This window comes from Sinohyriopsis cumingii, chromosome 7, assembly GCF_028554795.1.
Source record: "Sinohyriopsis cumingii isolate HCF-2022 chromosome 7, ASM2855479v2, whole genome shotgun sequence".
Lineage (NCBI taxonomy): Eukaryota > Metazoa > Mollusca > Bivalvia > Unionida > Unionidae > Sinohyriopsis > Sinohyriopsis cumingii.
Window position 1 is genome coordinate 111,152,537 of NC_142967.1, and position 14,366 is coordinate 111,166,902.

A 14,366-nucleotide genomic window follows, 5' to 3' on the forward strand; every position below is an offset into this window, starting at 1 on the left:
CGTTACGAGACAGGGTACGAAAACAACTTCAAACGCGGCAACAACTACAAACTGATTTTGCTGTTGGAAGTGAACAACTTTTTGCCCCGGTAAAAAGCGCAACTGTGCCCATCCTCGGTGCGCTTGAAAAGATAGCAGCTCAGACCGAACAAACAAAAAAGTCTCTGGAAACACTTCCTGCGGAAATAGCAGTCGCTACAACACACCAAAGGGGGAGGAAACCACCACCACTCGCTATAACGGACCCACAAGAACCTTATGTTACAATGGCTGATGAAGAAGAACTAGGTGCTACTGCAAGAGCATCAGAAGAAGAAATACCGGAAGAAATACAAGAAATACCGGAAGAAATACAAGAAATACCGGAAGAAATACAAGAACAAGAAGAGATAAGGGTGGGGAATATACCCCGTAATATACTTACAAAGCCCGCAATAGATCAAATTAGAGCCTTCGACAGCGATGAAGAATTGATTAATTTTACTGCTACAAATTTTGCTAAGGATTCACGAGAGAAATATATCAAAAGCGGTCACTGGGAAAATATAAAGACGTTAAAGGATTGGACAAGAATAGTGTATTTAGCAAGTAAATATAAAAATGTACTACCACCGCGTGATAATAATTAAGTAATATTCCACGAGAATGTTAAAAGTAGGAAACCAAAAAAAGGAAAAGGATATTCTGTTGGTAAAAAATCCTACGGGTTTTCAAACGCTAGTGTTACTTGTCCTGGTAATGTTCTCAGTGATATATCACGGCTGGAAGTACTAATCGGAGGAAAACGAGCCGGAAATAACTCTCCGGAAATAATCAATGAGGCCGCTGATATTTGCAGGCGTTTATTTGCAGGCGGTATCATGGACATTAATGTATATCGAACGCTCATAGACGAACTCGTGGACGGTTGATCAATCAATCACTAATTGGAAAACACTGGTGTTTTTATAATAAAGATGATCATACACTACAACCATGATAAACCAGTCAGCGTCTACGTGGTAAACTCACGATTGCCTGTATACCGCGCGTGGTACGGAGACGGTCTCGGTGATACCATTGCGGGGTTATTTACAAGAATGGCCCCAAAAGTGGCGCCGTTAGCTAAACAATTATCTATGAAAGCCATTGATGTTATTCGCGATAAGGGAATCAGCGCTATTGGAGATGTTGCCGGAAAAGCGTTTTCTGCAGCAAAGGACAAACTAATGTCGTTGGTGAGAAGAAAAAAACAAACGCCGCTGCGTTCTACAACAGTGATGCCTGCAAATGTCAGCAGGGTAATAAATAACGCGGTGAAAAAAAAACTAGCGTCAATGACCGAGTCAATGACCCCGTCGCTGGCGACTCCGATGACCCCGTCGCTGGCGACTCCGATGACTCCGTCGATGGCTTCGCCATTGATGGCAACGACCCCGTCGTCGTCCACTGATGCAACAACCAACGCGATCATGAACGCGATAGCGGGGAGTGGTCTTAAACCAAAACGGAAACGACGTTGAAAATCGTAGATTAGTTTGCAATTGAAAACACTCACATGATAATAATAAAATGTTTGCGCGAACCGCTGATCCCGCGTTTGATATGGATGCCCCAGTGCGCAGGGATGATTCTGTCCGTGATTATCAATGTTATTCCTATCAACCACCACAAGCCGACCTACGATCGCGAATTGAACTTCAAGTCCAAGATACCAGTAAATACTTTTTGCCGTGTGAAGCGTTTATCGAAATCGAGGGAGAACTCGTAACAAATGTTGCCGCTAATACACCATATGACAACAACCAGACTATCCGAGTTGGTTTCGTCAACAACGGTATCATGGCGTTATTTGAGAGTGCTAGATATCTCATTGACGGGCGAGAAATTGAATCAATAGAACGCGAGGTTGATGTTGCAACAACGATAATTGGGTTAGCAAGATATTCCGATGATTATACAAGATCGGCCGGTCCGTCTATGATGTTCGCTAAGGATACCACTAATAACGCTGACCACCTTCAGTACATTAACGTGCTGACGGGAAGAGATACCGCAATTGACCCACAGGCTGAGGCGGCTAATCCAGACCGCAGGGCAAGACCAGGCGCTGATTTTACTATTAAAAAAAGTGTTAACGATAATTTTAATCTAGGATTTGCAACACGAGTAGCAACATTGCAAGGACAACGCCGACAGTTTTCATGCGCGATTCCACTCCATCACATATTCGGATTCTGTAGAAATGTCAGAAAAGTTATCTATGGAGCCAAACACACAATCGCATTAACGCGAAGGGGCGATGATAACAATGCAATATGGCGTGCTGATGGCGTCGCTAACGGTAAAGTCGTTTTAACTAAAATAGCATTGTGGATGCCGGTGTTGACTCCATCAGTTACCACGGAAGCACGATTGTTATCATTTATGGAACGGGGGGGGGGGGGGAAATCGTTGTTGAGTTGGCTAACAACAACGACTGATGCTAAAGAGGATAATGTCGCTGACACATTTACATGGCACTTGGCATCAAAACAAGGTGTTTCAGCCCCACGTCATATATTTATAGCGCTACAGGATAGGGATCGATTGGGTAATCAAGAACGCAGCCATATGATATTTGATCGATTAGGAGTCAGGGAGGTTTCGCTGAGAATAAACGGACAACAGGAACCATCTGAGGATATACAGGTTAATTACGAAACTAACCATGTCGCACGTGTGTATCATCGATTGCTGTCATATATGGGTCGTGATCAAAACGTCGACACTGGTTTGCAAATATCACAACTTGATTTTAAAAACCTGTATCCGATTTATTATTTTTCGTTGGAACATCTTGATTTAACAAGACAATCCGTCGTTGATATACACTTCAGAGCTCGTATAGCCCCGGGTGGTGTTAATTATAGAGCGGTTGCTGTCATTCTCAGCGATAAATCAATGCTGTTGGAAGGTGTTGGTGGACGAATGAGAATCGTTGATGCACCAGTGGAAAATATGTAATTAAAAACACAAACGCGTTTACAATAAAAATGTCGTATAGTGTTGTCGGTGTTACGCTGACTGATGGTCAAGTCAAGAAATTACGATCAAAGTCCGCTAAACAATGCGGGGCCACAATAACGCTGAAGCCGTCGCAGATGGCAGGTGGTAATCATAAGATATCGTTGACGGCGCGTCAAATAAAACATTTCAATGATGCAATGAGGAATAAAAAGGGTGTTCAAATAGATTTTTCAGCCGCGGCGATTAAACACATGGAAAAGACCGGTGGGATATTTCCGTTGTTAGCTGCGATTCCTGCGTTGATTGCGGCGGCGGCCCCAGCGGTGGCTAAGGCGGCAGCGTTAGGAGCCGTTGGTACCGCGGCGGGAATGGCATTGAAGAAGGCAACCGGGAGAGGCTATAAAAAAAAGAAACGAGGACGATCCGTGGCCGGAAAGGGTCTAAGACTACCGGGAACCCCGTATTCATGGTATTCGGGAAAGGGTCTAAGACTACCGGGAACCGTTTATTAACGCAAGAGTCTATGGTTCCGTTATCCAATTTTGATTTAATAAATGCCGCCGACGCGTTAGCGATAAAAAACTTCAGAGGTGTTTTTATGAGGGATCAATTACCGACAAAACCAAGGAATATTGAAACCGGTATAATTAACCTCGATAAATCCTCCGGAGCAGGAACTCATTGGGTTGCATTAGCAATTGATCCGCGTGCGGTCGTCTATTTTGATTCATACGGGTTAGCCCCGCCGAACGAGTTCATGCGGTATATCCGGGCGTGTTCAACCCGGATTTTTTATTCCACGCTGCCAACACAACAATTAAGTGACCCACCGATATGTGGCCGTGAGGTATTAAACGTACTCGCGGCGATTTCATCATCGTGGAAACCACCTCATGTGGTTGTAAACGAATACACTAGTGGGAAATTTAGAGACAATTACATTAGATAACAATGATTGATATCTGGGGACGATCTATTTCGGCGCTAAAAGAACCCACAACGTCCGCCACCGATGACATAAAAAAACTAATCGAGGATGAAATCGCTGATACGTTAAATCTAACCAGTGTTGACCCGGGCGAAATAGTTGTATTTCAAGACCGCCAGGGTAAATTGAAATCCAGTAATGTGTCACTCGACGATGTTTTAACACGACAGTGTGATACCGCCGAGAACACTATCGCGTTGTATACCAGCGACGGACGACTCAAACCGGGTGAACATCTATCGACGATAACGGATAGGGTAACATTAATCCAAAACGGTCTTATAAGGTTAGATAGATCGGTGACCGAACTTGACGCGCAGGTGAATAAATTCGCCGAGGTGGAAAAATCTGTCACAGGTATGCAACTCACCACCACAAATTTTTTTGGGGCTACGCCGGTGACAAAACCGAATATTGAAACAATAAAATCGGCAATCGACGCGGCGGAGGATTTGCGAACCGAGTACAATACTCATATAACCCAGTTTAATACGTTACGAAAAAATAGTAACACACTCACCGGCATCATGAATAAATTCTTTGGAACCCCATCTTCTGCTGTTATGACCCTCGCCGAGATTAAAGCGGCTATCGACAACCAAAAACCCAGTAATGACGCCGTTGTTAAGTTTTTTGGGGCCTCACTTGTGGTTGATACGACCCTCGCTGGGATTAAAGCATTCATGGGTAAACAAAAAACCCCTAGCGACGTCGTTGATAAATTTTTCGAGACTATCAATAACGCCAACGATGTGGCCGAGAGACTTCTTGACATCATCCTGTATATACACGGCCAACAGAGCCTTGAGGTCAATGAGCATATTCGTTATCAAAAGCGCGCTAGGGTCAATGAGCTTAACACGGAGTTGTTTGGATCCCCCCCGGGTATATCTAAACCGACCCTCTTCGAGATTAAAACATTCATGGGTAAACAAAAAAACCCCAGCGACGTCGTTGATAAATTCTTTGGAAACACAACCCTCGCTGAAATTAAAACGTTTTCTGACATCAACCGACAGCTCTCATACTTAAAATTTACACATAGACTTCCCGAACATATTAAGGATATCGTCTATGTTGTTGACAAGGGTGTTCTAGATTGGATAAGAAGCGCTAATATTAATATTACCGTGAATTCCAATGGGGTCGCAGGTATCTACAGACTATCGTGGGCTGCTAGGGAACAATTTAATATACTAGGAGTGGGGAGAGAGTTTACCACACCCCACCCCCCGCGATATTAATATTTGGCTATAAATATCACACACACACTATTACGTTCAGGGCGGTTAAAGATGCCATAGTTAGAGCAAAGGTCGCATGGTGTTTAGAATTTGTATCGCATCTTACAAAAGAGGAGCTCGAACCAGGTTTTGATTAATTTAACAATGACATATTTGATAATGGATTCTCCGTCGCACTACCGATACAATACTGTGCGGGTATACGCCGCGGATCTAAAAACACGCTTGGAACAATACGATAGAAAAATAAAAAAATACCATCGAAGGGTAACCGCGATTGACGTCACCGTGTATTTGGTGTCCGGTGTGATGGCCGGAGCCGGCATTATACTATCGTCGGTTACAATGATTGCTCCGATTGCAATTCCAATTGCGATTTCCGCGGCGACAACAGTTGCCGGGGTTGCAACCGCGATTACTAAAAAACTATCATCGTGTTCTCAGAAAAACTCCGCGATTATACAATAAAACATCAAATAGTATTTAACGCGTACTCGAAATTATCCGAGCTGATCTCAAACGCGATTGATGACTCGCATATATCCGACGTTGAATTCTCCACGATGACGCAATTGTATAACTCCGCAGTGTCAAAATTAGAAATTGAAAACAATATACCTGATAACAATAATGTCGCGGAACCCCGAAGGGCTTCAATTACTTCAACGGATCGCGGAGAACACCACTCCGGTACAAACAAGTATGATATCGATAACATCAACGAAGCCAGAATTCAGTGTGAACTTCCCATCATCGGTTCCAGTGAAGGAAATATCCCTGGCAAAATTGCGAGTATATCACAGTTGGCCTAATATCCGAGCGGATGCATTTAACGGACAACAACCTAACAACTCGCTGGTTTTTGCATGGACAAATAAACCCGATGGGACCCCAGACTGGAAAACTGTTTCAATACCAACTGGGTCATACCAAATAGAACAAATCAATAAAGAATTTCAACGCAGGATAAAATCGATTACCACAAAGGAATCAAAAATACCTATTACGGTTCATGAACCGACGTTATCGTCGACGATTGAAATAAGCACACCGGGGTATATGGTTGATATTTATAACAGTTCAATAAGAGCCATACTAGGATGGCCTGAGAATCCACCTCATGGAATCACCGCAGACTTACACACGAATGCGCAATCGTATCATGAGATTAGCCCCGGGTATCGAGATGATTTGTCTATTATAAAAAACACGTTATTACCCAGTAGGTTTATATTTCAAGACAGGAATACCATGCAATGGTATTTTCCGTATAAGGAAACTCCTGAATCGTCATCCACGGTCACAGTAAATTTAAATGATGTCACTGGTGCTTTTACCGAGATTAATCGTAATTACCAATCACAACTAGAACAGCTACGGAAAACAAAAACACGAAAACACGTTGAGGTGTTAAATCAACTTATATCAGACATGGAATATATCAATGAACGAATCGTTAAAACAATATTTGCTACCAGCGATGATAATAAACAAAAATTCCTAACCGAGTATAACATCACAGAAGCCGATTTACCCAATTTCAAGTTTCCAAAATACAACGCGCCAGAACTAAGAAAATCTCTTAATGATTTTCTCGGCCCATCAACTATCCTCAGACACGATAACGGAGATGGTGGTAGGCATATTGCTCCATACAACGTAAATATTACATCGGTAATCTAGTGTGTGATGTTATCGAAGGGAGTTATCAGGTGAATACCAAGCAATCAAATCAGGCTGAACAGGGGTATATCCTTTATTCATTTTCACCAACAGCCCCTCCGGGATTTTTAATTATTGAGAGTCCGATTAATCCGGTCTATATGCGATGCCATAATCGGTTTTTAACGAGAATTAATTTCAGACTTACCGATCAGTCAAATAACCTGATTGATCTACAAGAGGAGGAGTTAGTGATCACTCTGTTTGTAAGATCATAAAAATTTTCATTGTAACTCCTTAGCAGCAGAGGGGACGATGACATCAACGCGGTCGTCGCGCTTTTTTACCGGACGCTGACGACGCTGGATCGAAAATGCAGAAAGTATATTAAACTAAATGACGTTCCAGAGAATCCCCCCCGTGGACGTCGTCGTTTTTTTTTACCAGGCGCTGACGACGCTGGATCCGCTGAGTGCAGAAGGTATTAATTAATCCAAATGACGATTGGGCCAAATGTCCGATTCGCCCCCTCTGCTGCTGGCTGGATATATAAGCTGTGTGAATTTGGCGCTCAAAGGATTTGCAATCTAAAAGTCGAAGAACAAACCATCTATCAGGGCGGAGTGCGTGCCGAGATAGGTATAGCGTATTGGTCCGGTGTCAAATTAGGTCTTCTCCCCTCAGTGGTCTTCGTACATTTTTACAAATAACAAACATTTTTTTCTCAAATAACTGACACTATTTTGGACAGGGCTGAAAACGTTGTGAATGAAATTGTGATTTCCACTGTTGGAAGTCATTGGGCCCTTTCCTAGCTAAAGACAAAAGATAAGGATAATGGTAACAAAACCATCGATGTACTTTCTCATCGTTTCTAGAAAAAGGACGATCAAAATAAGTCATTATATGTTCTAAAGAATATCACAGACTGCGATGATGCAGAAAATACACACAATATTGCCCACACACCAAGGAATCTGTGCCTTGTAATTTCATATTATTGAAACTTGTGGTCTTAGCATTTCTTCTCATAAAGTCAATGATATCGTCTTCCAAAGGAGGCAATCCATACCTATCAAAATACTCTACACATTCTTCATGAGGAAAGTAGACGGCTACCCATTGGGTTCCTGGAAGATGACTCGTCCGCGATGATCACATAAGCTTGATGGTCTTGAGGTTTGCAATGAGGGAGTTCATCTTTAGCACATGATTCCAAGAAGCAGTATATGAACTGTGGTTCAAAAGATAATAATGTTCCCAGGTATCCATGTTTGTATTCTTTTTTTTCTTCACAGGTGAAAATAAGTGATCAATTCGATCCTGATTTTCTCTTGGAAAATGTCTGTCAAGTAAAGGGGTACGAGGTCCGACTTCGGACCCTGGTTCACGAGAGTTTTGATGCGACGGATCTCCAGAGGCGTTAATGGAGGAGAAGAATATTTACGCAAGCCTTTATACTACTGATCAAATAGGAATTCTATCTCGATGAGACTCCAAGCTTTTTCCAGATACTCGTCCAATTTTTCTTCTTGACTCAGCATCAGACATTTCTCGTGCTGAATTTGACTGAGATGATCGTTTAGACATCCATAGCAATCTTTCTTGATCAGTTCCTTAATTTTATCTCCCAGCACTGTAGCTAAACAGGAGACTAAATGGGCTTCTTGTTCTAGCCATCAGGACTTCATCATGATGACTTCTTCGACTTTATCGTCTCCTTCCACAGACTCCTCACATTCAATTCCAAAGTTTCTCCACTAGGTAAAAAGGGACAACAGTCTTCCCTGGATTCTAACAGTATAGAATGACTTCTCTCAAAGTTTTGATTTCTATCGTATTATCAAAATCTGATTACAGGATGACGTTCACCGTATCTGTTAGATTTGAAGCAAACTTAATTTCCACACGAATCTGACCGGATATTAAGGGTGGATATGTCCCTTGTCGCTTCCTTGATCTGGAGTGAAATCAAAAGCCCACAAAGCATAGCCTCCTGCATAATCCTCGTATGTAATGCCATGACTGGTGTTGATTCCTAATTGTCCCGTGGCTTCGTACAGGGACAAGTACGACTTCAAGTAATTCTTCTTGTCAAAGTCAGGCTCGAAAGGTCGGGTACAAAAGGTCTTGCCATCGCGACTGACTTCAATCTTGGACACGCCAAGTTTTGAAAGTGGAAAGGATTTTGATTGTGGACTCCACTGAAGGGTGTATTTCTCAACCATACCAATGATTAAACGTTTGGATAACTGTCTTGGAACAGATGAATTCATCATGGATCGCTGTCCAGTGGGAATGGTGAATGTTTTCACTTCCACACGTCGTATTAGATACTTGGCGGTCGTTCTGTTCAAAGTGTGACTGATGTCGTTTCGCACTTTAGGTAACACTTCCACGCGTCGTACGTAGAGTCTGGCGTCTTGGATGATGGTTTTGTAATCGGTACTATCAGCCAATAAATGGAAAGTGGTACTGCTACGAATCAGTCTCAAGCAAACACTCACCCCGTTCAGCAAATAATTTTCTTGCAACCACATGTCCAAATGCAAACGATCCATCAGTTCTAACTCTTTCCCTCTTTGAATCTGTCTCTTCGTTCTACAAATCCCTCATTGTATGTTTTTTTAAATCAATTTCTGTTTCGTCAAACTCACCCGCATCGTCAGGTTTCCATACCACACAGACATTGAGATGAGTATTCTTGGCGTCTATTCCGTACGTCAAGAGATTTTCCAGGTAGGCACGATAAGGGTAAGTATTCATGCTGCTACTGACTAGTTTGTTATTCAAGTACAAGTCCACTCCACTGAAGAAGGAATGCATGAAATTGTTGACGGGAGCTACTTTCTCGTCACCGTCTATAGCACCTCCAGTCTTATCTTGAACTTTCACTTTGAAATACAAGTAACTGCTCTCCAGATCTATGTAATCCTCGGGCTGTCCTTTGATTTCAAACTCGATGGGAGCGGAATCCGTCAAAGAGGTGACGGGATCAAATTCCATCCATTCTTGCATCGTCATCATGGTGGTTGGCATGGCAAACCGATCCAGTTCCGGCTTGGAACAGGCGCAAGACTCTCGGTGCATCATTTTTCTGTTTCTCAATATTTTAATAATCAAAAATGTCTAAGTCTCCAACAGTTCTTCTTTTCTTTGTCTTTCTAGCTTTAGAAGTGTGAAGTCTGGTAAAATGGTGTTTTCTTCGTCGTCTCTTTCTACCTTGTCCTTGCTGTGGCGTCAGGGAAGTAGGAATGTATGACTTTTTGCCTGCAGGGCATTTATATGTGTTTCTCGTCGGCCTAAAAGGTCTTTGCCCATTTGAACAAGACATTTTGCGCCTGCTCTCAAGAAGGCTTCTTTAGGGTTTTGTTTGTCGATGATGACATTGTGGAGAAATTCTTTACCGTGTGTCAATGCCGTATCTTTCAAGGCGTGCAACCCTCGTGTCACCATCGGTTTCAACACCGGAGCCACCGAACGAAAGGTTGATTTTAACATATCTCTTAAACCCTATCCTTGATGTCGAGCAACGCCTCAGTACACTTGATACATGACTTATGAGCCATTAGAGAACCGTTTTCGAAAATGGAGTTTCACCGTGATTTTCCCTTTGGTGACTGGACTATTTTGTCCAAGATCTCCTTTTATAGCGATATTGACAGTGTCCAAATAAGACTTACAGACAGGCAAATAATAAGGATGTACAAATTCGCGGTGAACGTGATAAGTGTTTCCACCTTCCTCATCAGCGTTCGTGGCAGAATCCACTTTGAAAGGAATGACACGCAGTAACGGTACGGAGGTGTGTCCCACCACATTGTACTCCACCACATCGGAGTACACAAAGATCAAATTCAGTCACTGGTTTAATTCTACCGGGGCACGAAAAATCTTGGCAAAAGAATCGTTGTCGGAAATGACTGGTAATTAGACATTTTGTTCGACTTTCTTCCTCATCTCCATGTCCCCGCCCACCATGTCAAACAATTCAGGACAAAATAAAATGGACAACACTTTGTTCCTCTCAGGAGATTTGATCAGAAAGCGACGATCTACTTTATGGTACTGCAGGGTGACACTTTTTCTGACACTCTCCAATGCTTTAAGAAACACGACATTAAACCTGGAAGCAATGGTGCTTACCAAATGTTGTCCACCAAAATAATAGCCTGGGGGAACGAACAAGTGATAGGTGGTCGACTTTTGATTTTTTGTGCTAGGAGTTTTTGTATCATATTTTACATGGGTATCCAAGTACTTTTGCATTTGCTCGTCATGAACTTCCACCGTAAACAAATTTTGATTGGGAAGGACATTGAGGACATGGGATGGGTGAATCATTTGTACCAAAGCCACTTCCCAATGGGCTTCTTGATCTAGTTGGATAGGCTGAGGTCCTAGGGCCGTGTAACAGCACAAAGTGTTGTTGGGAAACACCTCCATGGAACTGTCACTAGGCAAGGTTAAGTAAAATTGGTTAGTGCGACTCATAATGCCAGAGTTATGTGGCTGCCCGAGGGGTTACTGGAAGTCAGAGGTGTGTCTATGCCCAAAATGGGGTTGTTGTTGTTGGAGTGGTTACTGACACTGGCACTGGACACAAAGGGATTAGGAAGCAGGTAACCCATGCATCTGCTCAATAAAATGGTCCTCAATTGTTTGTCTTCTTGTTGCAAACTCAAATTGGCAATGGCTGCACCAATTACACAATAGACCACACAGATTTGGCAGAAAAAGACGATTTGCGTTTTAGGCACACTTTCTCCACACAACACCCACAAGGATGTTTCTGTAAATCTTGCAGAGAAAAACTGGGTGAAGGAGTGGTCACAGAAGCTGAGTCTGTGTGAAAGGGCATGATGGTCACTTCTTTTTATTGTTGATGATATACGAAGAGTCGATAAAAAGAAACAAAACTGGGTTGATATCCTTTCCAACGTACTTTGACTTCTTTGACACGTTGTTTGCCTATTTTACGGGTTCTGCGTTCGAGAATGATTTCGATGTCGTACACGTCGTCTTCTGTTTTTGTTGACACGTTGTAACTCGGCTAAGGAATGCGTTCCTTTTAACACTTATCCATTCATGTCTTCCAATTTATAGACCACAGGGTGACGGCCTTGCACTCGTTCAGTGACTCGAAATAATTCGATTGTCCAGTTAGGTAAGTAAGTTTTGTCGAAAGTGCGTTTGGTTTTGCCAATGCGCACCCAATCTCCTACGGTCAACACTCCACATTTCTTGGGGACAGCCCATGTTGGGGACGTACGAAAGAGGCGATCAGATACCAGCACTTCGTTGTCGGGAGTCACCTCTTGCGGGGCACGTCCAATGCTTTGATGGTAAGATTGGTTGTACGCTTGCACCAGGTGTGGTAAGATTTCGATGTACTTCAGAGTGTGCTGATGCGTAAAATATTTCCACATGCGTTCTTCAAAGTGCGTTGAAAACGTTCCACCATGCTAGCTTTGGTTTCAGGATTCTCGGTGGTAGAAAAATGACTGTCAAGTTTCTTAAATTCTTTTTGGAAAGCTTGGTTCTGAAATTCGGTGCCGTCCGTTTGGCATCAACGAGGGTGACGACCACTTTGTTTCAACACGTGTTGCAGGCCTCTCACTAACTCGTTGCTCGATTTGGAAGTCAATGGCACGACCCAGGCAAATTTGGAAAGGACGTCGTTGACACAAAACAAATATTTGTAGCCAATTTTGTAGCTGGCCAAATGAGAGACATCGGCTAAATCGGCTTGCCATTGATGATGCCTTCCACTTGGCAGCGACTTCTGGAAAACTTGCGTCGAATGGGTTTGTGTAAAGTGTAGGTAGCTTGTTCTTGTAATCATCGTATCACTTGAGGTAAACTGAGACTTCATTCGAGTTTTGGCAGCACGATACAATTTTTGAACTCCTCCGTAACCTGCAGGATATAATGGAACGTAGTAAATGCTGGCTAACGCCTTTTCCAATTTGTTTGTTAATAAGACACCCACACTCTGAAGATGGTACTCTTTTTCTTGTGGGGTATTTTCTTGGTTTGTAATGCTTTGCATGTGCGACCAGAGATAGGTGTCGAAGAGGAGGATGTCTGAGCGGGGGATATCGGTTCTTGTTTCACTTCTGTCTTCACTTTCTTTTTCTCTTCTGATGAAGAAGGGGTGGTCATCATCTTTTTAATCCATCCAATTCTGGAGGTAGGTGGTGTTGTTCACTTGCGTACTTTCTCTGGTGGAGTTTGAAACCCTTCTTCTTCTTCGTCTCCTTTTTCTGTCTTGGTCACTGGTAGTGGTGGTGGCAGGTGGTGAAGGTGCTGGACTTTTCGTCAAAGTCTCAAAATCTGTGAGGCCTTCGTGCGTTAGCGTCTCTGGTAACCACTGGGGATGGTAATGGTAGTGGTGGTTGTGTGAGAGCATGGACTTTTCATCAAGGTCTTAAAATCTTTCAGAGTAGGTAGAGCTGTTTCGTCTGAAGCTTTCTGGTGAAAGTGTTGCAGTAGTTGCAAGAGTTGACCGTACTTTTGCGATTTTTCTGTTTCGGACAAACCTTGGCGATCCACCAAGGTTTGCAATTCGTGTTGTAACTGAGACATCTCGGTCAAATTGGGATTGGGAGGTAAATGCGGGGTCCGCTGTCCTTGCCAACGATGGCATTCCATCCATCGTTTCTATGGCACTAAAGCTAGTTTTCGTCTTTCCATTGGATGTCAAAGGATAGGTAGAGATCTTGAGACTTCAGAGGTTCTTTTTATCTTGCTCCCAAGAGACCTCCCAATATGTTCCCAAGACTTCTTTCAGCAAAGGTCCTAAAAATAGGGGCAAAATTCCTCCACGTTGGACCAACATCTTCTTCTTTTGACGAGAGGGGATTTTCTTTTGAACCATTTGGCGAAGAACGTGACGATTTATGCCTAAGCATTGTTTCTGGCGTTTGGACAAAGGAATCGTGCTTCTCAAAACGTTCAAACAACATTCACACACGGTATTGATGACCTATTTGGAGGCTGATTGAATGAGATTATTTTTCGTAGGGGTTGAGAAGCTTTGGAGAAGACAGTCAACATGTCCCCGTGTTTGACTAAACGAGGAGGCAGTCCTTTCCTTTTATTTCACTGGGGTTTAGAAGAGGGATGTTATTTGGATGGTGACATCTTTGAGTCTTCAGGAGCACCAAAACACTGATACCCCTACTCTGTCACAGACCTTTTCATACTGGAATGCGTCGCCACTGATTGTCTTTACGTCGTATCAACTTGAGAACAGGCATGACATGTCGTGCAGGGCTACGTAGCGGATTAAATCGAGCCTGTTCTTGCTTGGACAAATCCAGTAAACTCTGTAACATGCCCGATCTCTTTTGAACCTGAATAGACTCATTTTATTGTCACGAAATGCAGATTGTGTTCATTGCAATAAAGTACCGTTAATGATAATCCTGTGCATCATCTTTCGGCCTTTACCGATCAGTCACAAACGCTCCAAAACTCAC